This window comes from Solanum tuberosum, unplaced genomic scaffold (genome assembly GCF_000226075.1).
Source record: "Solanum tuberosum cultivar DM 1-3 516 R44 unplaced genomic scaffold, SolTub_3.0 scf00262, whole genome shotgun sequence".
Taxonomy (NCBI): domain Eukaryota; kingdom Viridiplantae; phylum Streptophyta; class Magnoliopsida; order Solanales; family Solanaceae; genus Solanum; species Solanum tuberosum.
Genome location: NW_006239186.1, coordinates 321,526 through 332,802, shown reverse-complemented (window position 1 = coordinate 332,802; position 11,277 = coordinate 321,526).

The following is an 11,277-nucleotide window of genomic DNA, read 5'->3' as shown; positions in this document are numbered from 1 at the left end:
TGTTGAGGGATCGAATCCCTGCATTAGCTTTTTATTTTTTTATTTTTCAGTTTCAGTTTTTTTTAAGGTTTCAGTTCCGTTTTCACGTTTTTTTTAGTTTTTTATTTTATAAAACATGCTAAAAGTGTGGTTTTAAACCCAAAAAAATTCAAGGGTCCGCTACTAAAACTAAATACTACTACTTTCTTGAAATTTTGTTTTATTGGCTTATATTTACACGTTTATACTTTTAACCCCTGAACGAAAATCCTGGGTCCGCCACTGACAACAAGAGATAAAAGTTTTCACTTTCATCTGAGATGTAAAAGACTTAACATCTCTCACATACGCTTTGCGGATTATTTATTGATATTTTGTAAAGCTGAGGTAAAATTAATACAGTTGTTCCACAGGCCTTTACTAAGTTCTCAAATGCTTTTGGTTTGTAGACAAATTGTGACAAGAGCTCTGTTTACTTTTCAGGGGTAAAACTAAATGTTAATCAAGAGATTCTAAGGCTCTTGGGCTATAATGAAGGTAGTTTACCCTTTAAGTATTTGAAATTGAAATCATTATATGAAATTCCACATCCAATCACAAGCAAACACTATCAATTGTTAATGTCATGGCTCAAATTCTTGATAAATAAATTATAAAAGGAAAAATTGCTCAAGTCAAATATTAGCTATGTATTTAATGAAAACAACTATATTTAAAAAATTACAATAAAACACTACATGTTGATTATTCTTATAGTAGATACCATGTTTATAATCCAACTCCTAAATAAAGTCAAATTTCACTCTCCTCAATCCCCCTCTCTCTGTTTTCCCGCTTCTCTTTTAATTTCTTTTCAATATCACAATTAGATTTTTATTATTCAAAATCAAAATTTTATTGAATTAGGTATCAACCTGTGTATGTATTCATTGGGGTAATCTCGGTATTCTTTAAATTTGTTCTGTATTTTTGTATCTATCCATATCGTATACTCTCAATCCTTAGTATTTGAGGTTTAGTGAGGGAGGAGAGATTTTTGTATCTATCCATATCGTATACTCTCAATCCTTTGTATTTGAGGTTTAGTGAGGGAGGAGAGATTTTTGTATCTATCCATATCGTATACTCTCAATCCTTAGTATTTGAGGTTTAGTGAGGGAGGAGAGATTTTTGTATCTATCCTTATTGTATACTTGCAATCTTTGTATTCGATATCGAAAGAGGGAGAAGAGAGGATTACAATTGATACAAAATAAAAAACAGTTATGCATTAAATAAATACAAAATACAACGCAAAATAAATATAAAATACAATCCTCTCTCATTCTCACTCGTCTCTCTCCTCCCTCTCCCGATCTCGCTTCCCTCTTTCCTCCTCATATGTATTCATTTTGATACAAATCAATTTATATGTGTATTTTCACAAAAAAGTACAACTAATACAAATGCGGAGCAAACCAAAATATAACTACGAATTGTAATTAGTGAAACTGTAGCTAGGAATCCTATTTAAGACCTAATATTTGTTATTTTTGAAAGTTTCTCATTTTAAAATGACATTTTTACCCTTGTTAAGCTGATGCCCCCACCAAGAAAAATAAAAAAGATTCGAGGCCCAATCGGGTCCAGAGTATCAGAATTAGGGTCTCACACATCTGGCCTAGTCTATTTAAACTGATATTCACCTCTCTGCTCTCATTCATCCCCGCCTTCTTCTGTGCCTCCTTGAAAATTTTACATAGTGTTTAATAGTACCTTGTTAGGGTTTTTCATGTTTGATTTTTGAATTTGTAGCTAATTTGCATCGATGAGGAAGACATCCCAGGAATAGGAAGTGCCGTATGACACTTTAAACAGCAGCGGCGGCGCAGTTTCCACTCTCGTTCCCATCCACCGTTGATCGGATTCTATCCAGTCTCCGTTCAATGGTCGGGATCTGTGGCATTCTGCTCCGCCGTTGTGTGTGTGATTTGTAACGGGTCTCTGAGGTTTCATCCAATTTTATATTATTTATTATAGTTTTATCGGTCCGATGCCACGTCGACGGTAGCAAAATGCGATGACCGACGATGCTATGATTGGACCAATAACAAGTTTTAATTAACGCTTCGCATTCTGATAGGAATCTGTGTATGGATTTTTTCAATTCCTTCACGGAGCCGTTTCGTGCGATTACATCCCTTTTCAAATTTATTTCTTTTGAAAACAAATATTTTTGAAGCCAGTGATGATTTTTAAATAAATATTTGGAATTACCGTCTGAACATTATTGATGTGTGATTGACTATCTGAGGCTTCACTATTAAAACTCTGCTTTATTTTTTTTATTTATGTTTAATGAATAAATTTTTCAGGTGATCAAAATGTTGGACAAATTGAATTTAGGACAATTTACAATGATACTTTACAAGGAAATGAGAAGATTAGTTATATTATGTGTACAAAATTGATTGCACAAAAAGAAGTCTATCAATGACCAATCTTTATGTTGTAGCCATTGTATAACATTTTGTGCATTTGATACTCTATGAATTTTTGACCAGTCATTCAGTAACGCTCTAATGCCATAGTAATATTTCCATCCTTAGTGTATATGTCATGTCAAAATTGAATATGGATTGCAACAAAATCAACTATTTCTTATGGAATCAGGTACTGATAGTATTGCAAAACACAGCATGCCACCAACTCAAGAAATCAATAATATTGTCTAAATTGGACCAGTAGATACTTCTTGATAGGACATAATTTACATACTAACCGAGCTTTTGGACATCTACAAAATACATGAACAACGGTTTCTGATTCTATACCACACACCTTTCAAGAATCGTAAATATAAGTCAAATTTTTCAGAAATTATAATAGTAACTGGTGAAGCATTTAAAATGGATTTTCCTAAAAAAAAGAAGAAGAATTTTTCAACTGAATTGTGGTGTGTTATTTCTTGCATCACAACATGATTTTGTCAAATAACGAATTTTTTGTTCAATGCGCTGCCACTTCTAACTTCTAACGCCTATTTTATTTTCCGAATAATTCTTTGGTTCAATTTACTGCAATTTCTAATGCCTATTCAGCCTCACTCTAGTAACTAATGGAAGGATTTATAGAGGAGACAAATTGACAAAATGGGGAGTCACAGGGATTAATAGACGCCCATTAGGCTAAACTGAAGAGGAATTAATAGACGTCCATAAAGCTATGTTATGCCATCTGTATTTTAAATCAATACTAGTGATAACAAAAACTTTCCAGAAATAGTAAATTCCAAAATTTAAATCAAGTAGTGAAAACCAGAAATCAATTAACAAAAATTAATGACTGTAAAATATACCAGAATCTGTAACATTCGTATGAAAGAAAATTAAGCCCACTGAATGCACAGTGTTTCCTTAAGCAAATTATTACCCTATAGTAACTGAGGTTTAATTGGAATATATCCTCTAGGATAGAACGATTCTATTTATCAGTGTATTGAAATCCAAAACAATGGTGTCAGCGAGCCACTCAACGGCAGTAAAGTACACGAATAATGAATATGTGCAGATGAAGAAGAAGTTCAGAAATTTCGTAAGTGAAAAGTCTGAGGATTCACTGGTATTTATAGCCACGAAGCACTGGTTCCGAAAGGTTGCAACATTTCAGAAACACAACAACCAGTCGTGAAAGTTTGCAACCCTTCAGAATGGTCATGGTTGTTCCTGAAAGTTACAACCTTTAAGAACAGTCATCTCCAATGGTGGGAGATTTAAATAAAATGAGAAAGATGTTTTAAAATACGGGTCACGCGGCTCCGAGTTTGGTCGGGTCGAATCTCTCGATCGATCATTTTCCAAAGCCAAAGCCGTGTCGAGCGACGACGACGGCACGAGGGGTCCCTCTTTCCAACCCTTTTAACAACTAGTAGAAGTGTTTCACTATTTAAACACTTTAACTTTTCTTTCCATCACCAATGAAGGAGAAATGCATTTTACTAAAGCATAAGAGAACCTTTCGAATTCCTCTTTTCATCTTTCCTCCATTTCCCATTAATTCTTACTATATACCAACCAGGCTAAACATCCTGCCTATGGCAAGTGGCTAAGTGGCCGAGTCAGAGTCATAATCAAATATGACTCTTGCTTGGTGAACTTAGTTATAAAAAATAAAGTTGCACCTTTATTATGATTAGCTATAATTTTTGACATGATGATAAACGTTTAGTGTAGAACTTAGTTTTTTTTTTTTTTTTCGAAATGTAGAACTTAGTTAGAAGTGTTTGTTAAAGCTTAGCTGTACAAAATGGAGTTAACTAAAAATGAGTATTTGATTTGGCAAAAAAGAAACTACAGAATCTTTCATAGAAAATGGGGATTATAAAGGAGTTGAACAGATTGCTAGTCCATATTGGAATTGGTTAACGAATTAGTTAATTAATTGAAGTAGTTGATTAATTGTAGTTAGTTAGAAAGTGGGGACCACAATTTGTTAGTCGGTTAATATTGTATATATAGCAATGTGCACTGTAAACTCTTCAGTTAGTTGAAATAATATTTTCCATTTTTCTCTTCTTCTCTCAAACTGATCTATCGTTCATATCATTGAATTGTATTTTCATCATGGTATCAAAGCTGAGAATCGAGTTCGATTCAACTGCGTGAAGATTGATCCTATTATTCAGCCATTGAAGAAGTTCTCTAGAAGCAACTGAAATGGTGAATAGTGAAGAATCAGGGGAAACTGTAATTAGGGCAGAGACATTAGATGAGATCGAGAAGAAGCGAAATCATCCACTATACCTTCATCCATTTGATACTCCAGGAGGATGTGTGCTCACTACGGTACAACTTACAGGGACGGAGAACTATTCATTATGGAGCAGATCCATATTGATTAACCTTCGTGCGAAGAGTAAGTTGTACCGTAGTGAGCACACATCCTGGAGTATCAGATGGATGAAGGTATAGTGGATGATTTCGCTTCTTCTCGATTTCATCTAATGTCTCTGCCCTAATTACAGTTTCCCCTGATTCTTCACTATTCACCATTACTGTAATTAGGGCAAAGACATTAGATGAAATCGAGAAGAAGCGAAATCATCCACTATACCTTCATCCATCTGATACTCCAGGATGTGTGCTCACTACGGTACAGCTTACAGGGACGGAGAACTATTCATTATAGAGCAGATCCATATTGATTGACCTACGTGCGAAGAGTAAGCTGGGATTCGTGCTTGGAACATGCAAGATGAGTGATTACAAGTTGGATCTAGAAGAACAGTGGGAAAAATGCAATTGTTCTGTGCTTGCTTGGATCATGAACACGGTATCCAAGAAGTTACTTAGTGGTATAGTGTATGCAGATGATGCAGCCACAGTATGGAAAGATCTTAAGGATAGATTTGATAAGATCGATGGATCAAGGATCTATCAGCTTCATAGAGAAATTTGCACAATATATCAAGGTAATTTGACTATATCTAGTTACTTTACGAGATTGCGATTGTTATGGGATGAATTCGATGCTTTCGTTCCACCACCATCATGTAGTTGTGAGAAGTCGAGAACATATGTGGATCACATAGCCTATTTGAGATTGTTTGCTTTTCTGATGAGACTAAACGAGGTATATAGCCAAGCCAGGAGTCAAATCCTGATGATGAATCCCTTGCCTAGTGTGAGCAAAGCTTATGCCATGATAATGGCAGATGAAAGCCAGCGGACAACAACAAGGACTCATACAGGAAAAGAAACACTGGATCCAGTTGCTCTGTATGCAGGCAAAGGACATCCTCAGAGAAACCCAAGAAATTATCAACAGAAAAAAAAAAGATTGGGATCAGATCTGTGATTACTGTAAAGTGCAGGGTCATGTTAAGCTTAATTGCTATAGATTGAATGGTTATCCACCAGATTGGAAGTTTAAGAAAAGGTTTGGGCCAGGAGTTGATCAAGGCGGGTCCTGTTAGATGCAAGGAACACACACTAATGATAAGCAACAACAAAGCATGGCAAATCAAGTAAGACATGATCCAACACCATCAATGGATGCATTTGCACCAGTATACAACAAAGGGGAGTCATCGACCTTGGCAGCTCATCCAACATTTACTCAGGGACAGTACCAAAGACTCCTGCACATGCTAGACAGGGAAGGAGCAGAAACACTGGAAGAACCTATGGCAAATATGGCTATGACAGGTATGACTAGTCCTAGTAATTCAGCTTTCTCTGTGAATGATAAAATAGGAAGTTGGATAATAGATTCAGGGGCTACATGTCATATGACCTCTAAATTAGAGAGATTAAATTCCAGTAAAAAGTGTATTGGAAGAAAAGTACATTTGCCAAATGGAGAAGCGACTTCAGTAACACACATTGGAGACTCTAGTATGCCTGGTGGTGATTCATTAGAGAATGTCTTAGTTGTTCCTGCATTCAAATTTGACTTACTATCAATATCACAAATAACAAGGCAATTGAAATGCTCAGTTAATTTCTTCCCTAAGTTTGTTATTTTCCAGGATCTCTCTGATGGGAGGGTGAAGGGGATTAGTAAGGAGTTGAATGGATTGTACTATCTTCCTAGCCAACCAGCATATGCAAATGGTAAAGGGAGTGCAAGAATGTTGATGGCACAAGATGATGCAATGACCAATAAGTTGTTGTGGCACAACAGACTAGGTCATCCTTCCACTAAAGTGTTGAGACAATTGTCTTTGTCATCTGGTGATATGGATACAGTTTGTAGTGCATGTCCTATATGTCCACTAGCTAAACAAACTAGAATTCCTTTTTGTTTGAGTCTATCTAGATGTAATAGTGCATTTGATTTGATCCATTTGGATGTGTGGGGACCCTATAAAGTGATGACTCATAATGGATATAGATTTTTCTTGACAATTGTTGATGATCATTCTAGGCTCACATGGGTATATTTTCTTAAACAGAAAAGTGATGTATTTCAGACCTTGCAGTCTTTTATTGTTCTTGTCAAAACTCAGTTTCAGATACAGATTAAGAAGGTGAGATCTGATAATGGAACTGAATTTTTTAACAAAGATTGTGATGCGTTGTTGAGAACACAAGGCATAATTCATGAGAGTAGTTGTCCATATACCCCACAACAAAATGGGATTGCGGAAAGAAAACATCGACATATATTTGAGGTGTCCAGGGCTCTTAGATTTCAAGGCAATATTGCTCTAAGATTTTGGGGGGAGTGTGTACTAGCAGCTGTATACTTGATAAATAGGTTGCCAACAACTGTATTACAAGGTTTGACTCCATATGAGGTTTTTTACAAAGTAAAGGCTAAACTTGATCACTTAAGGACATTTGGATACCTATGTTATGCTACAAGGTTGCCCAAAACTGATAAACTATCCCCCAGAGCAGAAGCATGTGTGTTCATGGGGTACTCATCTACTCAAAAAGGATATATTTTGTACAGTTTACAACAAAGAAAATTATTGGTTAGCAGAGATGTTAAATTCAGAGAAACCATCTTTCCTTTTCAAAAAATGGTCACTAGAAATTTCTCCTTATTTCTCGACACTTCATTAACTGATGATTTGGTGTCTCAAAAAGTTGACCTGGAAGATCTGACAAGTTCATTATTACAGGAGGAAACATTCCCTGACATTCCCATGCATGATATAGATTTACATCATGATGCTCAGAATGATCTTGTTGATGCCAATATACCAAATGCTATAGTAGATAATATTGATTTGCCTGCTGAGAATGCTGATTTTCCTGTTGATGCTGTACAGCCTAGACAGTCCATCAGAACACCTCATCCACCTATATGGATGAAAGATTATGTAACACAAGTATCAGATTCTTGTCAGCCTTATTCACTTAGCAATTATATATCCTATCAGGATATTACTTCAAGCTATGCAGCTTATCTATCAAAATTTTCCACTGATGTGGAGCCTAGGAACTATGAAGAGGCAGTCCAGGATAACAGATGGGTCGAAGTTATGAGACTAGAGATCAAGGCATTAGAAGATAATGGAACTTGGAAACTGGTCCAATTACCAGGAGGTAAGCCTGTTATAAGGTGCAAATGGGTTTTTAAAATCAAGTATCAAGCTGATGGAAAGGTGGACAGGTTCAAGGCAAGATTGGTTGCTAAGGGTTACAATCAAACTGAGGGAATTGACTATCAAGAGACATTCTCACCAGTGGTGAAAATGGTTACAGTCAGGTCCACAATCTCATTGGCTGCTGCTAAGCAATGGGTTATATATCAAATGGATGTTTTTAATGCCTTCTTGCAAGGTGATTTGTTTGAAGAAGTGTATATAGAGTTGCCCAAGGGGTTTAATGTACAAGGAAATAATCTTGTTTGTAAGTTGGTTAAATCTCTATATGGACTTAAACAAGCTTCTAGACAATGGAATGCAAAGTTGACAAATGCTTTATGTACATCTGGTTATACTCAGAGTCACTTAGAATACTCACTATTTACCAAGAGAAGAGGTCCTGGGCTAGTCATCATCTTTGTATATGTGGATGACTTATTGATCACAGGTAATGATGCAGTTTTGATAGAAGAGACTAAGAATGTGCTGCATAGTCACTTCAAAATCAAGGACTTGGGAGAACTTAAGTAATTTTTGGGCATTGAATTCATCAGGTCTAGCAAGGGGATAGTGATGAACCAAAGAAAGTATGCCTTGGAGCTGATTTCTGAAGCAGGACTAGCTGCTGCAAAGCCTGTCCTCACACCACTTGAATGCAATATGAAATTAACGAGTGTTGAATTTGATCAAGGTACTACTATCATTGATGAGTTGTTTATGGATGTGAACAAGTATCAACGACTTGTTGGGAAACTATTGTACCTCACCAACACACGACCAGATATTGCTTTTGCTGTACAATCCCTGAGTCAATTCATGCAAAGACCCAAGATGTCACATTGGGTGGCAGCATTGAGGGTAGTAAGGTACATCAAGAGTGATCCAGGAAAGGGGTTGTTATTGAGTTCAGTTTACAAATCTCACCTTACAGGTTTTTGTGATACAGACTGGGCTGCTTGTCAAAACTCTAGAAAATCTGTAACTGGTTTCTTATTGAAGTTTGGTGATTCTTTGATTTCATGGAAGTCGAAAAAACAAAGCACAGTATCTAGGAGTTCTGCTGAGGCAGAATACAAAAACCTGGCAACCTTAACTGCAGAGATCGTTTGGATAGCCAATTTATTTCACGAGTTGGGAGTCAAGTTACATGGGCCAACAACTGTCTTTTGCGATAGTAAGGCTGCCATTCAAATCGCTGCTAACCCTGTATTTTATGAACGTACCAAACACATTGAGATCAATTGTCACTTTATTAGAGAAAAAATTCAACAGGGTCTGATCAGAACCACTTATATTCCTACCAGAGAACAACAGGCAGATTTGTTGACTAAGGCTCTGGGAAGGATTCAACATGATACACTTGTTACCAAGCTTGGATTCTTGAACTTGTTCAATACATCCAGCTTGAGGGGGAGTATTGGAATTGGTTAACGAATTAGTTAATTAATTAAAGTAGTTGATTAATTGTAGTTAGTTAGAAAGTGGGGACCACAATTTGTTAGTCGGTTAATATTGTATATATAGCAATGTGCACTGTAAACTCTTCAGTTAGTTGAAATAATATTTTCCATTTTTCTCTTCTTCTCTCAAACTGATCTACCGTTCATATCATTGAATTGTATTTTCATCAGTCCACAAAGTTCATTGTCATGGACTAAAGTTTGTTCATCTAGCTCGAGGACTAAGAAAATTGAATTAGTAGCCTAAGAAGATTTTTGTAATTAGGATCGAGCGCTTATCATTATGCCAATAAAAGCTCCATGTTTGATCATGATTTCAATCTGATCGGGCCACCCAACCCTTTCGTAGGTCTTATAACCATAAGCAAAATGTTGGCGTTATTCAACATATGTGTAGCTGAAGTAACTGAGAAACTGTTGATAAGGGCAATACCATTTCGTAGGTTCTATTTTATTGGAGTAACATTTTAATATTTGTGAATTGCCGCTTAGCAAACGAGGCTTGGGACTGGGTGGCTGGTTATGGCGTATCGTAGATCGGACTTTGCTTTTCCAGGCTCCAGGCTAGAGAAGGACCAATGTGTGCTGCTTACTGCCGAGCTTTTCCATTTCCTTTTGTGTCGCGTTGGAGGACTTTAGAGCATCATAGTAGCTTATTACTTCCTCTGTCCCTTATTACTTGTCCACTTTTGAAGTTGCACACCTATTAAGAAAATAATAATTGATATAGTGAGTTTACAATTTTATCCCTATTAATTATGAAATGGATGAATTAAAAACTTAAGATTTTCAAAAAGTTCTACATTTTTCAAAGTAATAAATTGAGGGTATAATAGAGAAAAAAGTTTGTCCTTTCTTGATTTGTCAAAATGGACAAGTAATTAGGGACAACTAAAAAAGAAAAAATGCACAAGTAATTAGGGACAAAAGGAGTATTTTTCATCAGTCATCCTTGTGACCTTCAATTCATTATTTACTCATTATTTATGTAACTTAGGTAATATTTAGGTCATTTATTTACGCTATTAACTACCCCATTATCTTCCTATTCATTGCAAGAAAGAATTTCTCATCTATATATAGTGATAGCCTTACTTTGTGTTGAGATAAGAGAAATAATGTAAAAAAAGAAGAAAAGTTTATATTGAGTTTAATGTTGTGAAAGAGAGTTGAGACAAAGAAAAATATTTTAAACTTTCAACTAATTCACTATACAAAAAATAATAATTATATGTTGAAGGAAGGTGTTCTTTTAGTGGAGCATTAGACTCTTCAACTAATTCGGAGTTGCTTGAGTCGTATGACGTTGTTGTATCCTAGAAGGGACAAGTCAAAAGTTATATTGCTGAATCTATGTAGATTATGTCGTAATAAGCTTGAATATCCTTAAAAAGCGTGAAATATTCGCACCTCAACCTACATATATTTTTTAGGGATAAGGGTCTGAAAAATACCCCAACTTTGGTCGGATTTGTTGTTGCGATACTAAACTTTCATGAGGACCTATTACCTCCCTAGACTATTTAATACCGTATTTTAAACATATATATTTGCCCACGTGGACATAAAAAATAATGCAAAATTATAAATAGTAATGTGTCCACGTGGGCATATATATACCTTTAAAATACACTATTAAATAGTTCAGGGGGTAAAAAATACAGTATTAAATAGTCTAGGGAGGTAATAGGTCCTCATGAAAGTTTAGTATCGCAACAACAAATCCGACCAAAGTTGGGGTATTTTTCAGACGCTTATCCC